The sequence below is a fragment of the Pinus tabuliformis genome, chromosome 4_1, assembly GCF_031772625.1.
Source record: "Pinus tabuliformis cultivar Carrire ecotype Pingquan chromosome 4_1, CPIR1, whole genome shotgun sequence".
In the NCBI taxonomy this organism is placed as follows: Eukaryota; Viridiplantae; Streptophyta; class Pinopsida; order Pinales; family Pinaceae; genus Pinus; species Pinus tabuliformis.
Genome location: NC_142303.1, coordinates 97,480,501 through 97,487,374, shown reverse-complemented (window position 1 = coordinate 97,487,374; position 6,874 = coordinate 97,480,501).

Genomic DNA, 6,874 nt, shown 5'->3' with positions numbered 1-6,874 from the left:
TTGAGAACAAGATCGATCACCTCGTGGGCTACCTTTCAACAGGCATTTTTAGACAAGTATGGCATGTTAGGATATTCCAACACATAGGAAATAGTTAAGTATAACTTGGTCTAGAATAGAGTTAGGTAAAGTGTGTTTCTTTACTATGTACATTTTGTAACTTACAATCCGACGATCACGATATGTAGTGATCTGACGATTCATTCTCTCCTCGGTATTACCGACACTTGATACGTGACTTAACACCCGATTGGTCCATGATCTCTATTTAAAGAGCATGGAGGTTCATTTGTAGGGTAACCGTCCATGAGAGAAGCTTATGTAAATTTTCATTCTTTTATTAATAAATTGCCTGAAGTGGCCGCCTTGGCTCAGGCCCTGGACTATTTCCCTCTTTCAGATTTTTAACCATGTCAAAATACTAGTGTATTGATCAGTGATCTGTTTGTGAGCGGTGTCCTTTGGTGTTCTATCTGAGGAACTTACCCTGTAAATTCCTACATGGTATCAGAGCTATTTGAGGGCCGCGTCCGTTGGTGATCCAAATCTGAAGCCGGTAGAACTGCATTCGACTGTCGTTTCCTAGATCTACTATTTCTGACTACTTTCAGGCTGAGAGGACTGCTCTATTGTGTTAGGAGCATCTGTTCCAGTGAGGAACCCCTTTTGTTTCATGCGAAAATATTTCCGGTAGCCCTAGCTACGCCATTTTTAAGATCTGGAGGTATACAGTGTTTATTTGCAGTTTACAACTATTTTCTCTCTGTTTATTTCGGTTTATTTAGCTTTTTGGTTTTTTATCATCGGATCTATACCTTTCATTTCTGTGTATGCTCTTTGCCCCGCGACTCTGTGCGATCTGGGAAAATCAGAAACAAAAAGGAAGGATTTTTCTCATGCGTATGCTCTTTTCCGCTGCACCTTAGTGTGATCTCGAAAAATCAGAAACATTGAGGAAAATATTTAGTTTTCGGCTAAAGCTAACTTTGTATGTCCGTGTTGGGTTTTGTGTTTTTTGTTTTGTAGGGAAAAATAGCTTTCCCAAAGTAAGCACGCAACCCAAAGCTTCAGCGACCCAAAAAAAAAAAAAAACCCTTCCTCTTTTCCAAAAATGACTAAACTCTTAGTTTATCTCACTTGGTCCAAAGCCACTTTATGAGAGTATATGTCTTGAGTTCAAGTCTTCTTTTTGTTGAGCTAATTAGATTAAGTTTGGAAAGGGGGCTGATTTTTTTTTTTTATAACATTATCATTCATTTCTGCACATTCTCGCACTTCATCGACATCTTCATCAAATTTTCTTCAAAAAGCCATAACTTCTTCATTCGGAAGCCATTTTCAGAGCTGTTTTTTTTTAACCAGCCTAATTTTTTGAGATCTTTCCATTGGAACACTTAGTTTCAGCATCTATAGCTTCAGTTTATGTTAAAATGGAAAGTCCATGCCAAGTTATTCTTGACAGCATCAACTACTTCTAATGGTGGTCCTACATTGTGGATTTACTTAGAAGTAAAGGTCTCTACAAAATAGCCTCAGGCCAAGAAACCAAACCAAAAGATGAAGATAAGGCAGCTAAATGGGAAAATATGCAAGATAAAGAACGAGGGTTGATAGGGATGTCTATTTCTCTAGATCTTAGATTCCATATTGCAGAACTTGATACTCCTGAGGAAGCAATGAAACAGATCACTAAAGTTTTTGGAATTAAAAATGAACTTAAAGCCCATCAACTCGAAAATGAGTTGCTTACATTGGACCCCAATAATTTTTTTGCATTGAAGATTTTTTGTCCAAGTTCAAGACCCTTAGAATTCTCTTGGAAGGTGTCAAGGTTAAGAAAGAAGATAGTAACCTTATCTATTCCATACTTACTAAGTTGGGACTAGCCTATTCTGTGTTTGTTTCCACCTTCCATTCTACAAGAGAAGCCTTCATTTCTCAAGGACAAGCCTAAAAGTCCCCTTCCTTTCATTCCTTTTGTGATTCTTTAATAAGAGAACAAGAAAAACTCTTACACCTTGGTCTTCTTCATCTTGGAAACTCTTCTAAGAAAGCGTTAGCTGCCCAACAACAACCAAATTCAAAGAATCCTAAGAATTTGTATCTTAAAAGGAATGGTCCTAAACCAAACAAGGGTCCTAAGCAATTTTAGCCTCAAAATGAAAAATCATTTCAAAAAAATGATACAACAAATAAAAACAAAGGGAAGAAGGCGGATAGACATTGCAACTTTTGTAATCAAGATGGCCACTTAGAATCCAAATGCTTTAAGAAGATGGAAGCCTTGGAAGTAGCAATGAAGAAGCATAACATCCATTTGGAGCACTCTTCAACTTCAACTTCATATTCAGGAATAGCACTTTCTGCATGTGGTTGTCAAGCATCTCGATCTGGCTATGCACTAAATGTATCTTCTTCTTCTCATTCTCATGAGTGGCTCATTGATTCTAGAGCTTCTTATCACATGGCCAAAAACAAAGCCACGTTTTTTTCTTTAAATGATTGTAACACCAAAAATATATATGTTGGTGATGATAGATCTCTTAGTGTTGTAGGGACTGGAACTATTCATATAGACAATGGTCAATTTAATGATGTATTATGTGTTCCAACCTTATCATGCAACCTCCTATCTGTATATCAGATAACTCATTCAGGTGAAGATAAAATCATTGAATTTTCACCTCACGATGTTGTAATTAAGGACCTAGGAGATCCTAGACAGATTTTAGCTACTGGCATTGCTGATGATTCTACAAGGTTGTATAAGTTTCACAACTTTGGGTCATCAAATTTCCCTCGGTATTTGTTGCTCATAACGATGAAGTGAGAAAACTTTGGCATGAGCGATTTTGTCACTTAAACTATCGCTCCCTTGTAAAGAAAATATGGTGATAGGTCTTCCAATGGTATCTTGCAGAGATGGTGTTTGTTCCAGATGTGTACTCGAAAAACATCATCGGGATAGTTTTGAAAAACGTGCCTCTTGGCACGCCTCAACCCCTTTACAGCTTGTGCATAGTGATTTATGTGGTCCACTTCCAGTTGTTTCATTCTCTGGCTACGAGTATTTCTTAACTTTCATTGATGATTTCTCTAGATGCAGTTGGGTATACTTCTTAAAACTCAAGAGTGAAGTATTTAACATGTTCTTGGCCTTTAAGGCCTTTGTTGAAAAACAATCTGGACATCAAATTCTTAAACTAAGATCTGATAATGGCGGAGAATATGCCAACAACAAATTCATCAACTTTTGCAGTGAGAATGGAATTCAAATGCAACATATTGTTCCATATACTCCACAACAAAATGGTGTAGCTGAAAGGAAGAATCACACCTTAAAGGAAATGGCTAATTGTATGCTTCAATCTAAAGGACTTGGTCTTAATTTTTGGGCAGAAGCAATTAACTGTGCAAATTACATAAAAAATCGCACTCCTACTAAGGTTTTAAAGAATATCACTCCAAAAGAAGCATGGAGCTCAATTAAAACAGATGTAAGTCACTTTCGTGTTTTTGGAAGTGAAGCATGGGCCCATATTCAAGATGAGAAACATAAAGCTTTAGAACCTAAGAGTGAAAAATGTATTTTTGTTGGATATTCTGAAGATGTCAAAGGATATAGACTTATTCCACTTAAGTACAAAAATGTTATCATTAGAAGAGATGTAAAGTTTGCTGAAAATATATCGGCCCACGAGCCTAGTTCGGCGGATGTGCCACCTCTCCCTATCTCTTCTACTTTTGAAAATATTTCTTCTTCAGATGATGAAAGCGAGGATGAAAATCCTCCCCCACCTTCTCAGGGTCCTCCTTCAGCTCCTTAGCTTCCAAAATGGGTCCGTGCTACTCGGGATGCAGCAGGTGATCTTGTCGGTGATCCTACAGATCAGCGATGTACACGTTCTCAGTTTGATAGAGCCTCTTCTTTACTGGCTCAAGCTTCAGTGAATTATGATCCTAACACCTTTGCAGAAGCTTCAGGCCATCTAGATTGGGAAGCAGCTATGAATGAAGAATATCATTCATTATTGGCAAATGATACATGGGATCTTGTTCCTCTACCAAAGGGACGAAAACTTGTTAGATGAAAATGGGTTTACAGAACCAAGTATGGACCAGATGGGAAAGTTGATAAACATAAATCTCGTCTTGTTGCTAAGGGTTTTTCACAAGTTGAAGGCATTGAATACACTGAAACCTTCTCCCCTGTTGCCAAAATTAACTCTATCCGCCTTGTTCTTTCCCTTGCTGCCTCTTTCAAATGGGAAGTCCATCAGATGGATGTTAAATCTGCCTTCTTGCACGGGGACTTGCATGAAGAAATCTATATGGAACAACCTATTGGCTTTATACAAATAGACTCTAGCCTTGTATGTTGGCTTAAGAAATCCCTTTATGGTATCAAGCAAGCTCCTCAAGCTTGGTATGCCCAAATGGATAACTTTCTTTTAGAAAATGGATTTTCTAGGTGTCATTCTGACAATACTGTCTACACCAAGAAAGTCGGCAAGTCTAGATTATCATTCTTGTTCTTTATGTTGATGATCTTATCCTGACTGGTAGTGATCCCAACCTTATAAACCATGTGAATTCTAGCCTTAAAAGGAAGTTTGAAATGACAAACTTAGGACACTTATATTATTTTCTTGGTCTTCAAGTCTTGCGATCCAAGGAAGGTATTTACCTTTCCCAGTCCAAGTATGCCTGTGATATTCTACGCCATTTTCACATGGAAGACTGTAAGCCAGCCCCTTCTCCCTTTCAGTCTGGAGTCAAACTTTCAGTCACTTGTACTTCTCCTGAAGTTGATGCTACCTTATACCGTCAACTTGAAGGAAAAGTTTTGTATCTAACCCATACTCATCCTAACCTTTACTTTGTCATTGGCCTTGTTGCTTGGTTTATGCAAAACCCACATGAAAGTCATTGGAAAGCAACTAAAAGAATACTTCGTTATGTTTGAGGTACAGTTTAGTTTGGGATTCATTACAGTGCCGAAGCAGCTCCTCTATTGGTTGGTTTCACTGATTTCGATTGGGCTGGTGACCCTGATGATTGGAAGTCTACTGTAGGTTATGTGTTCACTCTTGGCTCGGGACCTATTACATGGGCTTGCAAGAAACAAGGTGCCATTTCTCTTTCTTTAGCAAAAGCAGAGTATCGTGGTGCCGTAGAAGCTAGTAAGGAAGCCTTGTGGCTTCGTCAGGTCCTGTCAGAGTTTGGCTTTCAGCAGCAACATCTGACTACACTTTGGTGTGATAATCAAAGTGCCATTCAACTATGCAAAGATCCAGTCCAACATCAGTGCAGCAAACACATTGAACTGCACATGCACTTCATCAGAAAGCTCATTCATGGCCATGTTCTTGAAGTGCAATATTGTTCAACAGATGATCAAGTTGCAGACATCTTTTCAAAGGCTCTCACAGAGGCGAAGTTTACTAAAATTCGATTTATGGTTGGAGTTCAGGAAGTTGTCACTAAGGGGGGATAGGCTCTAGTGCCTCCTTCCTTCTCCTATTGTGTCATATTTATAAATCCTTCAATCCTATCCCAAGTTGTTCTTAAGGGGGGATGTTAGGATATTACAACACATAGGAAATAGTTAAGTATAACTTGGTCTAGTATAGAGTTAGGTAAAGTGCGTTTCTTTACTATGTACATTTTGTAACTTACAATCCAACGGTCACGACATGTAGTGATCCGATGGTTCATTCTCTCCTCGGTATTACCGACACTTGATCCGTGGCTTAACACCCGATTGGTCCATGATCTCTATTTAAAGAGCATGGAGGGTAATTTGTAGGGTAACCATCCATGAGATAAGCTTATGTAAATTTTCATTCTTTTATTAATAAATTGCCTAAAGTGGCCATGTTGGCTCAGGCTGTGGACTGTTTCCCTCTTTGAGGGTTTTAACCATGTCAAAATACTGGTGTATTGATTTGTGATCTATTTGTGAGCGGTGTCCTTTGGTGTTCTATCTGAGGAACTTACCCTGTAAATTCCTACATGGCAATGACAAAACACCTACTGCGTTAGTTTTAGAACTATCCCATTTGAAAATGGAAACCAAAGAAAAGGTCAAGGATTTGAACATCCAGTTCAACACTTTGCTCAACAGAATCCCAGCTAATGCTAGACCTACTGAAGAGGTGCTTATGGAATTCTACATCACTACTCTCCCTGTCCCTACTATGATGTGGGTCAAAAGGAGTAACACACAAACTTTATAGGGTGTTATCGATGAAGTAGTAAAAGTTGATAATGAAATGATCAGTCTCATATCATGTCATCGTACATTCGAAGAAAAGATATCCTCTCAATCATCCAAGAAGAATAAGGGGAGTGACAACAAAGGGGCTGAAATCAAAGAAAATGATACCACAGATGTGGAAGGTTTGCATCAGATCATTAAGAAATTGACAAACACAGTCATCGATATGAAAATAAATTCTAGAGAGAATACAAGTGGGAATGGAGGAGATTATAACAACATAAAACCCTTCAAACCTTTCTATCATAAGAAGACAGAAGGTGGGCATGGTCAACTTGCGTTACCTGCTCCACCCAATGAAGGGAGTTTAAATAGGGAAGAGTTGGATCTTATTAGATCGCTCCTTAACAAAGAGGAACCTATAGTGGAGCTGGAGCCAAAACAAGAACATGAGGAAGAATGCCAAGTAGAAGAGCCCTTGGACGAAGAATCTCAAATCAATGTACTATGGGATTTCTATACAAATGAGAATGATGACAACGAAGAAGATAGCACAACAAAAATCAAAACTAATGAAATCCACACACGAAGGGCCGCTTTCAGGTGTGATGAAGCCTATAGACTAGATAAAGAAAGATGTTTTCCCTTTGAAGG